Genomic DNA, 14,571 nt, shown 5'->3' on the forward strand with positions numbered 1-14,571 from the left:
TGGATTCAGCTGGCAGAGAAATAGAGTATTGCTACTACCAAGATAAAGAAGATAAAGCTGAGGGCAGGAAAAGGGACAAAAATAAGATAACAACAGAAAAATAAGGAGCCAAAAGTAAAGTTTGAGCAAGTTGTGAGTTAATGTTTCAAGGCAACTTTGTAGAAACTCTGTATCATATTATTTATTTTAAAGAGTATATCATTACTGCACCTCTGAGGAACCGTGTCTGGACATGTCCTTCTGACTGAAGGCTGAAGGACGTTTCTGCAGCAGCGAGACGTGGCTCCATTACCCACACAGCAAGCAAAAGGACATGTACTGCAGCCATAATGGTACATTTAAGTCAGGAGAGGGCTATTTGTTAGTGCGGAAGAGCGAGGCTCAGCAGGCCCGACCGTGACGCCCATTCATCCTCCCCAATCATCAGCTCAGAAGGGAGCACTTCCAGTTCTATGCTTGTATACTTACAAAGATGCCCGGCCGGTTAGCCAAGAGTGTTCCACTAAATATGAAGAAAGAGACAGATTATCTCTGCCTGGGATCGAGATAATGCTCGGTTTTTGGTTTTATAATGGGTTTGGATGGGTGTTAATCTATATGCACCTGTGCAGCATGTGTTAATGTGTGCAGACTGACTCACACAAGCCTATCTGTGGTGAAGATGTTAAGACAATAATTTACCCGAGCTGTTACACAGACATAGAGGTTCCTCGAGGAAAGAAATGAGGATGATAAATAATTGAATTTCCCCAGGCGGTGAATGGGGAGTCTTTTTTTTTTTTTCATTATTTATCATCTAATTGATTACTGCTTGTAGGCTTTCTAACTTGTCCCACAATTAATGTGCTGCTTTTTTATGTGCTTAATTAATGGCCAGCGTGGCTTCATGAAAAACACACAGTCAATTACATGTGAAATTGAAAGCCTGTGCCATACTGCAGTGCTGGGGATGGCAAAGAGACATTAATCAGCTAAAATGAAATTCTGTAAGACAGATTTAGTCTTCTGCACCAAATTGGACTATTTTTCAAATTGTTGTCATTCTGCCTCTGTGGCAGTATTGCAGCTCAAGTTTTCCTCTTGACCTAAAATGCTCTTTGAATCAACTTGGCTGTCAACAATCTTTGCAGTTTTGCTCTGACTTGTTTATTCCAAAAAGTGCAACCATCCTGTCCTCTGTTCGGGCTCCTGCTGGTGACACATCGCTGAGGTTTCATGTGTGTGGGACATCATATTCAATGTGCTGCACCTGCCATATTTGGTGAAGAGCTATTGCTTTGTGTACAAACAAAACATGTACGCACACAAGCGCAAAGATGTGCAAACTCACACTGGCACACGCGTTTTTCTCTCTAGCTCATGTTTAGAGAGGATGCCACCCAACCCAATTCCAAGGGGGTCTTGTTTTGAATGAAAAGCATTTATGGCCAACACTGTCTGAATTCAAAATACCTTCTTGGCAGGATGAGCCAGAGCATGTGAAAAACAAATAGTATCAATTCAGATTTCATTGTTTTCCATTTCTTTTTCAGCCTGAGAAAGAACAATAGGCATGTCCCCTGGCAGAACTCAGTTTGGCTACTGGCCTTTTTTTAATTATTTTTATTTTTTTATAAATATAAATGGATCTACTGGCTTCTGTACATATCGACAGCTCACTTTGAATTTACAAAAATCTGAATGTCAAATGAAAATATGAAGTTAAAGAAAGCAACCCTCCCAAAGTCCACAAATCTACAGTTTATTCCTTTAAATTGCCTCCCTTTATTTGACCTTACACTGAAAAAATGCAGTAAATAAAAATGCAGGTTCTGCATGCATCACTAAATCTCTACAGCGACAAATCAGCCACCAGTCTCACCAGGCACAGATCTCCATTTCCAGGAAGATATTGATTAGAGTCAAAGCTACCAGGATCAATAGTTTCACTGTTAAAAGCCAGCTCGTTGACCCCTAAATAATACTGCATAATGGACTGGGGCGGTAATGAAGCCCATCTTACTAAATTCACATCTTTTGTCTCTTAGGTCTGAAAAACATCAGAAAGGAAAGCTTTGCCTTAAGTACAAAGAACAAAGTTAAAACGTCATTTTACATTTCTGTTTGTCTGCCATCATTTAAAAAGTGCTTTTTGAAAACTTGAAAATTTTGTCGAGATGTCTTCAGTTCCTCCTCAGAGGCACAGATGAGGTTCTTTTTCTGCTTTAATTGCTGATGGACAGAGAGGAGCACTGAAGCCTGTAAAGTAAAGCCCCTAGGCAGCTGTGAGCTATGCAAGGACTCAACGAAAAGGCCTGAATACCACAAGGCTGACATCATTAAGAGTAGCCTAATGATCCCCTGGATTTGATTTGTTTGGCCTGTGTCACACTTAAAAAAAACAAAAAAAGAAAACACCCAAATTTCATGAGCCTGTGAACAGGGCTTCTGTTGAGGTTTGGGCTCATTTGGACCTTTGCCAAAGCCATCCAAGTCTGAATCCAATTACTCCAGCCAGAATGTTATGTATTGCTAAAAAAAGACTAATTGCAGAGCTTTTACAGAAAGAAAACTATCCTACTGGCTTATGAAAAAGTGGGGACACATCAAGAAAAGAACCTTATGTTTTTTCTTTCAGCCTAAAAGAAAAAAAAAAGATGTCTTCGTCTTCTTAATCATATAATAATTCAAGCAGTCACAGAAATGTATCCTATAAGCTCAGTCTGGCTGCAGGCCTCGAAAACAAGCTGCTAGTTTATTGTTGAGTGACAGATTTATTCAGTGAAAGAGTTATTATTAGCTGACTGTACAGCACCCAAACAAATATTAAATAAGCTGCATGCTCTGTTGCATATAATATTTCAACAAGGTAATGCAAGATATGTGAGCTGCTGGTTATGGGATGTTGTTCTTACCCAGCGTCTCTTAATTCCATAATAAAACTGAAAGGTGTAAGAGCACAGCTGAGCACAGTTATTTTAACTCTGCACAAATGGGATTAGGTGTTTGTACACAGAGCAGAATAGGGGTTTGGGAATAGGGAGCTTTCCTTTCGCGGCTAAGCCTGCGGCGGGGACTACGGAGCACGGCAGGTTACTGTGCGATTATGATGATCCACTTTGATCTGAGGAAATGAAATTTCTTCCAAGACCACTTTTCTGCTCTTCAGCAAGGAGGAGGACAAACAGATAAAATGCACATGGAGCCACACTGCTCATACACAAGCAGCAGAACTCACACGTATGTGAAGATTACACAAGCATGCAGGTGCCATTTCTGGCTCATTTGCACTTTACTAATATATTTGCCTGATTTCAGTATTAAAACAATCGCAGTGGCAGAATTATGAAGTACCACACTCTGTGTAAATTGATTATAGAATATTCCTTAATTGGTAGATATTTTCAGAGAGAAATGAGTATCGTATTCAGTGAAATGTTACTCCAAAGACTGAAATTTGCTCATGACTCCAAACTTTACCTATTTCAGGGATAGTAGAATATATATTAATATATTGTTCAGTGTTTTGAACGTAACCTTAACTGGTTACGTTCAAAACACTGAACACTTTCAGGAATTTTGACAGATAAATGAAGATGTCTGTTTCAACAACACTTACAGCATTGTGCAAGCCTTAAAGTTTAACTATTAACAACTAGCTAAAGTAGTAGCTAGTAGTTTTAGCTGTTAAAAAAACCTAACTAGGTAGCAATTTTAACCAGTTCTGCTAGTCTGTAATGTAGGCAGCGCTAATTTAACAGAAGAACACAAATGTTAACATCAGTGTTACTGGCTCTATGATACTGTAACCTGGTAAAGCAGCATAATGAGTTCAATTCTGTAATTAGCATGCTAGATATTAACATTACTAGCATGCTACTTATGCTAACATCTAGCTCTTTCTTCATAACAACAGCAAAAGCACCTCTGTCCCTAAAGCCCAAAGTAATTCCATTAAAAAGTGTTTAAAATTTTGAGTGACTGGTGAAGCTTAAGTAAAAGTGACTAAATATATAAAACTTTGCCCTAAGAGGCACATGAATGCATATACAGTAGCTGTTGAGATATTTAAACTGGATCTAAGCGCTCACATTGTGAAGTATATACCAGAAAAAGACTCATCTTCCAAATTTTCTGGATTTAAATTTAGTTCATGTAAGTAAGTGCCATGTAGCATGAAAAGCGTAAAACAAACTATATTTTTATCCAATCTACATACTATTCTCTTAAACAAAGGGAACCATTAGTCTTTTACATAAGCACCATGCAGACATACTCGGCATCATCCACAAAATATATCCACTCCATATGCAATTCCCACACCTGCACTGGATAACCATATATCTCCCATTTCAACCACACTTCATCTTCCCATATTTCTTTGCCTCTCAGCATAGCTTATGTAAGAGGCAGCCAGTATGATGGGGGAGGGAGTGAAAAGACACTGTAACCTTCAACTGGCAAAAGACAACCATGTTTGTCCCTCAAGGATGGCTGAAAAGTGATCCTCTCAATGCATCTTTCTGGTAAAAAATAAGCACTCTCTGGACTGCTCTGTCTCAAATTTATTCAGTTGGATTCCTGCATAGAGTAAATACCTGGGGGTGGGGGGGGGGGGGTTTACCTGGCACATATTTATCTCTGCTACAACCTAACTCTTTGCAATGGTATGCAGGGTCACAGCAGGGAGGCTGATGCAAGTCTTGTTGCTGGCTGTTGCTGTGGGTGATGGCAGAGAACTGAAAGGAGCAGACAGACACAAAGGGCCGTGATTGACTGCTTAGGCTCAAACACAGAGAACATTTTCCACAATCAGACTTGAGCAGCATGAATGCTGAACTTTTTTTCAGATTCAGAGAAAAATTGCTGCTTTGGTGTGTTTGAACATTGTTTTTAAAAGACATCCAAGCGATACCGGAGCGTGCCAGAACCGTAATACCATCGCGGCTCAGAACGAAGAGAGGGAATAATACGAGATATCATTTGTGCAACAAAGCAAAAAACAGCTACCCCGAGACAACTACAGTAGGTAACTGATGTGCTTCTATAAAGAATTAATTCAGATCACATCTGTGAATCAGTGGCACACAGTTCAAAGCACATCTTCAATGCACCAGGGTGCAGGTGGGTATGGCCCAGCTTCTGCCCTTTGGGAAATATTGTGGCCGGAAGCAAACAGTGCAATTGCAGCGTGGTTAGAAATGATGTGAAATAAGGACAAAACATCAGCAGAAGGCATTGTGAAGCCTGGCAGTCATGACTAAGCAAATTACCTCTTTTCTGTTCTTTTAATAGTGGAGTGTTTTATATCACAGCCCTCTGATGTCCCTGAGTGATGCAGAACCACCAGTGACTATCATAAATTATATTAGCTTAAAGGGGAGGTTTGATGTTGTTCTACTGCAAAGTGAAATGTTTAATGTTAGGGACGGGTGCTTATTTGCCAGACTTTAGCATCCAAAGGAGAAGGAAGCCTGCTTTCAAAGAAAATAAAAATCTATAGTGGATAAAACTGATAAATTCACCAATAACATTGGACGGGGACATGTAACTATTATACTGCTGCTACTGCTACCATATTTTGCTCTCAGCTACACAATGTTTCACCTTGTAATGGAGTTATGTTAGGTTATAGGAAGCTGTGAAAATGTGCAGAATTTGATAGAAGACACAATAAAAGTGTTCAAAGTTGGGAAAATATTGGTATTACAGTTAAATAATGGATTTAACAGGTCACCGCTTTTCCTTCAGTCAGGACCGCAGTGTTACCTGAATGGCATGAAAGCAATCTTATCTCTTCATATTGAAGCTTCTCTAAACAATAATTAAGAATTTGCATTTGTGTTGGTATAAAAACATAATTCAAGTATTTCCTTACTTTTATACCAAAAATAAAAACATGTGGTGGAGCAAAACTATAACTGAAGGGAAACTGTCTGGAGAATATGGAAGCCCATTTCTGCGACTAAAGAAAAAGTATCCATAACTCGAAATTTCGAGTTTTTGAATTTTCGAGTTATGTTTCTCGAAATTTCGAGTTATTTTCTGGAAATTTTGACTTATTAACTCAAAATTTTGAGTTAACGCTGCCAATCAGTAATCTACGTGAATGATGTCATTTTCTTGTTACCTGGAAGTATATGGCGCAGAGGAATGCTCACTCAAAACCGGATCGTGAGCTAACAATGCATAGCAATTCAATTCAATTCAATTCAATTCAATTTTATTTATATAGCGCCAAATCACAACAAAAGTCGCCTCAAGGCGCTTTATATTGTACAGTAGATAGCACAATAATAAATACAGAGAAAAACCCAACAATCATATGACCCCCTATGAGCAAGCACTTTGGCGACAGTGGGAAGGAAAAACTCCCTTTTAACAGGAAGAAACCTCCGGCAGAACCAGGCTCAGGGAGGGGCGGCCATCTGCTGCGACCGGTTGGGGTGAAAGAAGGAAAACAGGATGAAAGACATGCTGTGGAAGAGAGACAGAGATTAATAACAGATATGATTCGATGCAGAGAGGTCTATTAGCACATAGTGAGTGAGAAAGGTGACTGGAAGGGAAAAACTCAATGCATCATGGGAATCCCCGGCAGCCTACGTCTATTGCAGCATAACTAAGGGAGGATTCAGGGTCACCTGGTCCAGCCCTAACTATATGCTTTAGCAAAAAGGAAAGTTTTAAGCCTAATCTTGAAAGTAGAGATAGTGTCTGTCTCCCGAATCCAAACTGGAAGTTGGTTCCACAGAAGAGGGGCCTGAAAACTGAAGGCTCTGCCTCCCATTCTACTTTTAAATACTCTAGGAACAACAAGTAGGCCTGCAGTGCAAGAGCGAAGTGCTCTAATAGGGTGATATGGTACTACAAGGTCATTAAGATAAGATGGGGCCTGATTATTTAAGACCTTGTATGTGAGGAGCAGGATTTTGAATTCAATTCTGGATTTAACAGGAAGCCAATGAAGGGAAGCCAAAACAGGAGAAATATGCTCTCTCTTTCTAGTCCCTGTCAGTACTCTTGCTGCAGCATTTTGGATTAGCTGAAGGCTTTTCAGCGAGTTTTTAGGACATCCTGATAATAGTGAATTACAGTAGTCCAGCCTGGAAGTAATAAATGCATGAACTAGTTTTTCAGCATCACTCTGAGACAGGATATTTCTAATTTTAGAGATGTTGCGCAAATGGAAGAAAGCAGTCTTACATATTTGTTTAATATGTGCGTTGAAGGACATGTCCTGGTCAAAAATGACTCCAAGGTTTCTCACAGTGTTACTGGAGGCCAAGGTAATGCCATCCAGAGTAAGAATCTGCTTAGATACCATATTTCTAAGATTTTCAGGGCCGAGTACAATAACCTCAGTTTTATCTGAATTAAGAAGCAGAAAGTTAGCGGCCATCCAGGTCTTTATGTCTTTAAGACATTCCTGCAGTTTAACTAATTGGTGTGTGTTACCTGGCTTCATGGATAGATAGAGCTGCGTGTCATCTGCATAGCAGTGAAAATTTATGCTATGTCTTCTAATGATGTTGCCTAGGGGAAGCATGTATAATGTAAATAGAATTGGTCCTAGCACTGAACCCTGTGGAACACCATAATTGACCTTAGTGTCTGAAGAGGACTCTCCATTTACATGTACAAACTGGAGTCTATTAGATAGATATGATACAAACCACTGCAGTGCAGTACCTGTAATACCTACAGCATGTTCTAATCGCTCTAATAGGATATTATGGTCAACAGTATCGAATGCAGCACTGAGGTCTAGCAGGACAAGCACAGAGATGAGTCCACTGTCAGAGGCCATAAGAAGATCATTTGTAACCTTCACTAAAGCTGTTTCTGTGCTGTGCTGAGCTCTGAAACCTGACTGAAACGCTTCAAATAAGCCATTCCTCTGCAGATGATCAGTTAGCTGTTTGACAACTACTCTTTCAAGGATTTTTGATATGAAAGGAAGGTTGGAGATTGGCCTATAATTAGCTAAGACAGCTGGGTCTAGAGATGGCTTTTTAAGTAAAGGTTTAACTACAGCCACCTTGAAGGCCTGTGGTACATAGCCGATTATTAGAGATAGGTTGATCATATTTAAGATTGAAGCATTAATTAATGGCAGGACTTCTTTGAGCAGTTTTGTAGGAATGGGGTCTAAAAGACACGTTGATGGTTTGGAGGAATTAATTATTGAAGTTAACTCAGAAAGATCAATTGGAGAAAAAGAGTCTAACTTAACATTGATGGTACTAAGAGTAGCTGTAGATGATATTACATCTGTGGGATGATTATTGGTAATTTTTTCTCTAATGATAAAAATTTTATTTGTGAAGAAGTTCATGAAGTCATTACTAGTTAACGTTAAAGGGATGGTTGGCTCAGTAGAGCTCTGACTTTTTGTCAGCCTGGCTACAGTGCTGAAGAGAAACCTGGGGTTGTTCTTATTTTCTTCAATCAGTGACGAATAGTAAGATGTTCTGGCTTTGCGGAGGGCTTTCTTATAAAGCAGCAAACTATTTCTCCAGGCTAAATGATGATCCTCTAAATTTGTGACACGCCATTTCCTCTCCAGCTTACGAGTTATCTGCTTTAGGCTACGTGTTTGAGAATTATACCACGGAGTCAGGGACTTTGGATTTGAGGCCTTAGTTTTCACAGGAGCTACAGTATCCAGAGTCGTACGTAGTGAGGAGGTAAAATAACAAAATTGGCGCTTTCGAGAGTACGTTTGCTGATAGTAACGCCATGTGATTCAGCTAATAACACAAGGATTTCATCATTTGTGAAGCCACACTGAAAATACTCAGCAATTTGTGCATTCATGACTGGCTGTAATACAGGTAGCTTAGCTGTAGCATTTGTAGCTGAGGGCTTCAGCTTCCAGGTAACAAGGAAATGACGTCATTCACGTAGATTACTGATTGGCAGCGCTAACTTGAAATTTTGAGTTATTAACTCAAAATTTTGAGAAAGATAACTTGAAAAAAATAAATAAATAATATATATATATATATATATATATATATATATATATATACACACACATATTTATTTATTTATAAATAAATTATAAATTATTAATTAATAAATAAATAAAATTTATTTATTTATTCATTTTATTTTATTTTTTTGTGGCAGAAACGGGCTTCCATAGGAGAGAGGCTTGTGTTGTTGCATACATCTTGCCTCACACACCAACTTTGTCGACTCTAATTCGCATGTCAACATTAGGCAACGTGTCTGAGCCAAATTGGCCAACATATCAACACCAAACAGTTTAAGAGCTTTTCAGTAATTAGTGTTCATGCAATGGCTGTTATTATGGAGGATAACTCTTGATTGCACCATGGAAAGAGGGCAGCACAAACACAAATCCCAGCAATCCTGTTTTACCTCCTACTTCAGGATAGTTAAGCTTATAGATTGTTACAAGAAATAATCGATGTGCCCGTCATGTAGACAAAATTACTGACAATGCACCATAACAAAATTGCAAATATACAAAAAGCTTGAATATTTATCAAAAGTACCAATGTCAAGTTTCAAAATATTTGCCTACCAGAAAAATATCAATTATTTAAAAAAAGAAATGAAAGAAATCCTAATGTAAGCTGTTTAAATTCAGCTGCATACCCCCAAGCAAATGTCTGGGGAGTCAGAAATTTTCTGGAGGCGCTGTAACAATGAGTTTCAGAGAGGAAGGGAGAGGCGTACACAGGCAGCACATCTACAGAGAGAGATCATTTTCATATTTCTTCTGCATGTAAGTTTTGATAGGTCGGTTATGAATATTTATGTGTTCTGCATGATCTTCTCGTGCAGGTGAGAAAAGTTTCGAATCGCTCAGTCTGAGAGACAATTGCACTGCTAATCTACACATTACATGACAGCAAGTTCCCCCAGACAATTAATGATGCTGAGACGGGGAGACAAACAGAGAAACATAATTAGACTGTCATCGCTGACAGTATTTACAATTTATTGCATTCTTTCCGAGTGTGATGTGTGTGATATTTATATTGTCTCGAGTGATATGACCCAAAAATAAACCAATTTTCAGCGACATCAGTGGGTCACCCAAATTAGAACGAAAACAACATGGACGGATGCAAACACCATACCCCTCATCAGTGCATCCAAAACATGCCACAGGACTTTAAATAGAAACCCACAGGCCGAAAACAAACACTAAAGTTTGTGAACCTGAGTAGAGAAAAATCTCAGCCTGAACTGTCACAGTAACTCAGTGTTCAGCTCCAGCGTTCCAAAGCAGAAAAGGTTAGATTTGCGGCTCTTGCATGTTCTCCAAAAGTTCACAAACAGCTCCTCTAACATTTCAAAAGCTTTAAGCGAGGTGCATTGAAGTCCTTGACTGGTTACAGGCATGAATGTGATTGACCCAGAATAAAAGTAAGCAGGGACCAAGATAAGAAAATACTTTTTTTTCCCCTCAGTGAAAGAAAACCACAGCAGCGTGTTTCAGAAAACATGTCTCGCTATCAGTCGCTGTGTACCGTTTGCAGAAAGATTATTTTTTAAAATAAACACCACGACCTTCATTTATTGGCTGCATTAAAAGGGATTCATAATGTGGCTGCGACCAATGATTGTAATTTCAGACTCCTAATTCTTACCTCACTACAACAATATATAAAGTAATATTATGTCACTTTAAAACTGTTTTACGTGCTTATTCTTAATCTTTCCTATTTTCCCCCTTTAATATTTGAATCTCTTCTACATTGATCTGTATTTCTTTACCCACCATTCTGTATCTGTTATGTACTAAACATAAACAGGACATTTATAATTCGCCTCCCTCAGATGAATGAGACACACTGTACTGTTGTAGTACAGAGAGGCTGGCAGCTGTCGGTCACTACATGCAACAGATTTCTGCTTCTTTTAACAACATGAGAACTGCAGCTGGAAACTCCGTGAGATGGAGAGAAAACTAAGATGGACTGTCATTGGCCAAATGACTGAGAGTGTGGATTGATTTTTTGACAGCATTAGATTTACATCCATTGTTTAGACCAGCGATCCCCAAGAGTCGTTTGGTACTGGGCCGCGAGAGTTGAGGCTCGGGTGTGAAATTTATGGTTTTCAGGAATTTTATCTGTTTTTATTATTTTTTTAAATTGTTAACTCAATTTCCCTGGGTCTTTTCCCGTGTGTTATGAATAAATCTTCTTTTTTTTGGTACCGGTACTGGTTTTATTTTATTGTATTTATCCGCGACACCTTAAAGGCCGGTCCGTGATAATATTGTCGGACATAAACCAGTCCATGGCGCAAAAAAAGGTTGGGGACCGCTGGTTTAGACGATTATTAAGCAAACTGCATTATACTCTTAAAGCACAAAGAACTCTGTTATGTTTGAAAACCAAATCAATTATTATTATTTTAAATTTTATTTTTTAATTTTTTAAATGATGAATCATAACTTTTATGGTCACAAAAAGGTAGGAGGTGGTCTTTCGCCCAGTTTTTCTAACCCCACCACTCATTACTTAACTTTTGAGTGCATTTAATGACGAAATTAAGTCAAAGAGCTTTTTACTTCTACATCAGAGACTACAGACTTATAAAAAGTAGTGGATATTTAAATACTTTCTGTGATGTCTAAACATGCTGCATTTTGTTTGCAATGTTTGGAATCTCCTCAAAACCATCCCAAAGATGATCACTTTGTTTTCTTCAAACACGGAGAAGGATTCAATCTCTTCTGTCCTCCATGAATATAACTGATAACATTACACTCCTACATACAAACACACTTCTTTCCTTGCGACCTCTCCTGAGCACCCTTGCTCCATTTCCTCGTTTCCTTTTGCTGATGACCACATGAGCACGCGTCTTTCTTCACTGCTGACTGCTGGCTCGCTCTCTCGCTGCTGTTTCAGCTCAGCCCCGCGGGCAATTTTCACACAAGGCTGATTGAATTCATTCCTATTCCCCTCCACTTTTTCTCCTTTCACTGTTCTGTGCTCTTGCTAAGGAAAAGGGATGAAGCAACGAGGTCTCATCACCACACACACACACACTGCATATCAATGGACACTGACAAATGAAACCCACTGCACAGAGATGGCTGGAAGAAGGCAGTATGAATCCAAGCAGTGGTGAAATTCAGGCCGAGCTGACATTCAAAAACATGCGTACTTATATAGGTGTGTTTAAGAAGTGGGGAAATTCAAGGCATGTTTAATGAGCATGTCCAGTATGTGAACCCATGGAGAGATTCCCAGTTTAAGGAAATTTTTGAGGACAAAATACATTGAAAGTTACAATCAGAAAAAAGATTATGCACCAAAAGCAAAAGCTAAAGTCCACCATCGGGCAATAATGTTTCCTGATAACTGCTGGAGTAGTTGCCACTGCTCCCAGAATCATGTGGACTGCCAGAAGTGTGTGTTGGTGAATGATGAAAGAGTGGGACAGCAGCGGCCAGACCCGATTGAACAAGACATTTAACGTGGAAACTGCTTCCATAAAAAAGACCAACCACGAGCCTTCTGGGGCTCCAAGAAAACACACACACATAAACAATGCATTCCACTAGGTCAAAACAACAGGAGGTTATTAATGGTCAGGTGTTTCTCCAGCTCTGCTCCAAGCATTTCTCCAGTAAACTGTGTCCCGCAAGGAGCCATAATCATCACGCAGTTCCTGGCAATCATTTACAGCAGCACCAGCTGCCGAATGTCCTCTGGTCAAACTTGATGCACAATCTCGTAATAGTCCGCAACAGTGTATCTCAACTGATTTAAGTCTCTGCCACAGTGACAGACCTTCAATCTATTGGTTTTATCATTCGAATGGAACTGCATACTCCTAAGAGAAGCCACTAATGGGAGAACCAAAGGGTGACTCAGAGGATCAGAGATGGCTATCCATCTTGTTTTCCGGGAACCTTCACAGAGAGCACGCAGCCGAGTCATGTGATGGATAGCGGCACCAGAGTAAAGGGTATTGATACAGTATGTTTGTCAGGAAACGGAGGCCGTGCACTCGATCTCGTAAGAGAGACTGCGTACAGTGAACAGTCAGGCAATCCAAATGTGAAGAAAAGAAAGTAGTAAAAGGATTGGAGTCATTCAAACAAAACAGATTAAGGAAACTCGTGACATAGACTGAGGTTAAAAAGGGAAGATTAAATGACGCAAGATAGCAGTAAGCTGTCTCTTCTACAGATTTTCTTCACCCAAGCTACTTAGCAGCCATGTCCTTCTGTGACAAGGTGAGACAAAAGCAAACTTTATGAGGAATACACTCATATTCGAAATGTCATTCTCTGTGCCGTATATAGAAAATTTCCATGGACCAGTGGATAAAGCAGAAGAATATTTTCTGCATGGCATTAATGGCAGGCAAATGTGGAATAATGGATTCAACAATATATTCTGCTCCAGTAATGTATTCATATTTCACTCATCCAGCAGAGCTGGACAATTTTATGCTGCTCTCCCCTCAGCTCGCTTGGCCTGCAAATCAATGTCCATTAAAGCGACCGAGTGTTCATATGTCACTGGATCCTTTCACATTAATTCTGCTGCTACGAAGATTTCCGCCTTTTCCACTGCACGAAAAACACTATAACTGCAGTGTATGTCATGTGCATGCTCTCCAGGGCTGCTACAGGCAGATGCTCATTATGATAACACCTTTACCTCCAGTGATTTCACACTGTACTGATAATGAATCAACCCATTTGTGCAGTGTGGCTGTCGCAGGCTATTTTTAAACCTTTATTTATTCAACCAAGGCTTACAGAGCATTCATACGTTTTTTTTCCTGACATGGCCGAGCTTCACACTCGTGCAGTTTCACAGCTTCACACCTGGATGCTGTCCATCGTAACCTCAAGCCTTTATACAGAGCCACTGAACAGCTTCACTGGAGCGACTGGAGCTTTTACAAGGACGCAGCTCTCATACTTTTTCAGCAATGGAAAAATAAATTCCATTCAACTTTGCCTTCTAAATTCAATCAAATTGCTCAGGCTTGGCTCTTTAACCTCTAAGCAACACTTTAATACTACAATGACAAAGCAAAAGCACATTCTTAGAGGCTGATTAAATTTAAGGCTGAACCCCCCCAAGAATCCAGTGAAACATTGAAAAGCAAAAGAAAAGCCTCCAGAAGTTCCAATTTATTAATATCTAATTATAATTATCATTTAATATGAGTTGAGGTCTTGCAGTGTTACTGTGATGTGGTTAACAGGTTACTGGAAAGCCACACGAACAATTTCAAAGCTTCTGTTTGTACATGTTATAGCTATTATATTAAAAACACACAGAAACAGAAACAACAGTTTAATATTATCATTTAGGAAGGATTCACTGGACATCAGCAGCTAGCCTCGGGAGCTACAGCAGTGCGCAGTTTATAAACCTGAACCTGGCACTGCAATATTGCCTTACCATCAAGAAACACACATCATGTAGGGTAAGTACGATGCACTGGGAGATAACAGGAGGTGCATTTCTGCTTCTTTAGTAAAGAGTAACTGGCTCTCCACACTTTCAGCATCTGTGACCAGCAGATTAGTCAGTCTAGTATATTCACAGATGAATTTGACATGAAGCC

General features: G+C 39.5%; 1 protein-coding gene across 2 annotated transcripts in view; it reads right to left on the reverse strand.

The window, feature by feature from the left end:
- Positions 1 to 14,571, reverse strand: part of LOC100705345 (mannosyl-oligosaccharide 1,2-alpha-mannosidase IA) — a 183,349-nt gene that overhangs the window by 48,674 nt on the left and 120,104 nt on the right. The gene's annotated exons all lie outside the window — the stretch shown is intronic.

The sequence above is a fragment of the Oreochromis niloticus genome, linkage group LG11 (assembly GCF_001858045.2).
Source record: "Oreochromis niloticus isolate F11D_XX linkage group LG11, O_niloticus_UMD_NMBU, whole genome shotgun sequence".
Classification (NCBI taxonomy): domain Eukaryota; kingdom Metazoa; phylum Chordata; class Actinopteri; order Cichliformes; family Cichlidae; genus Oreochromis; species Oreochromis niloticus.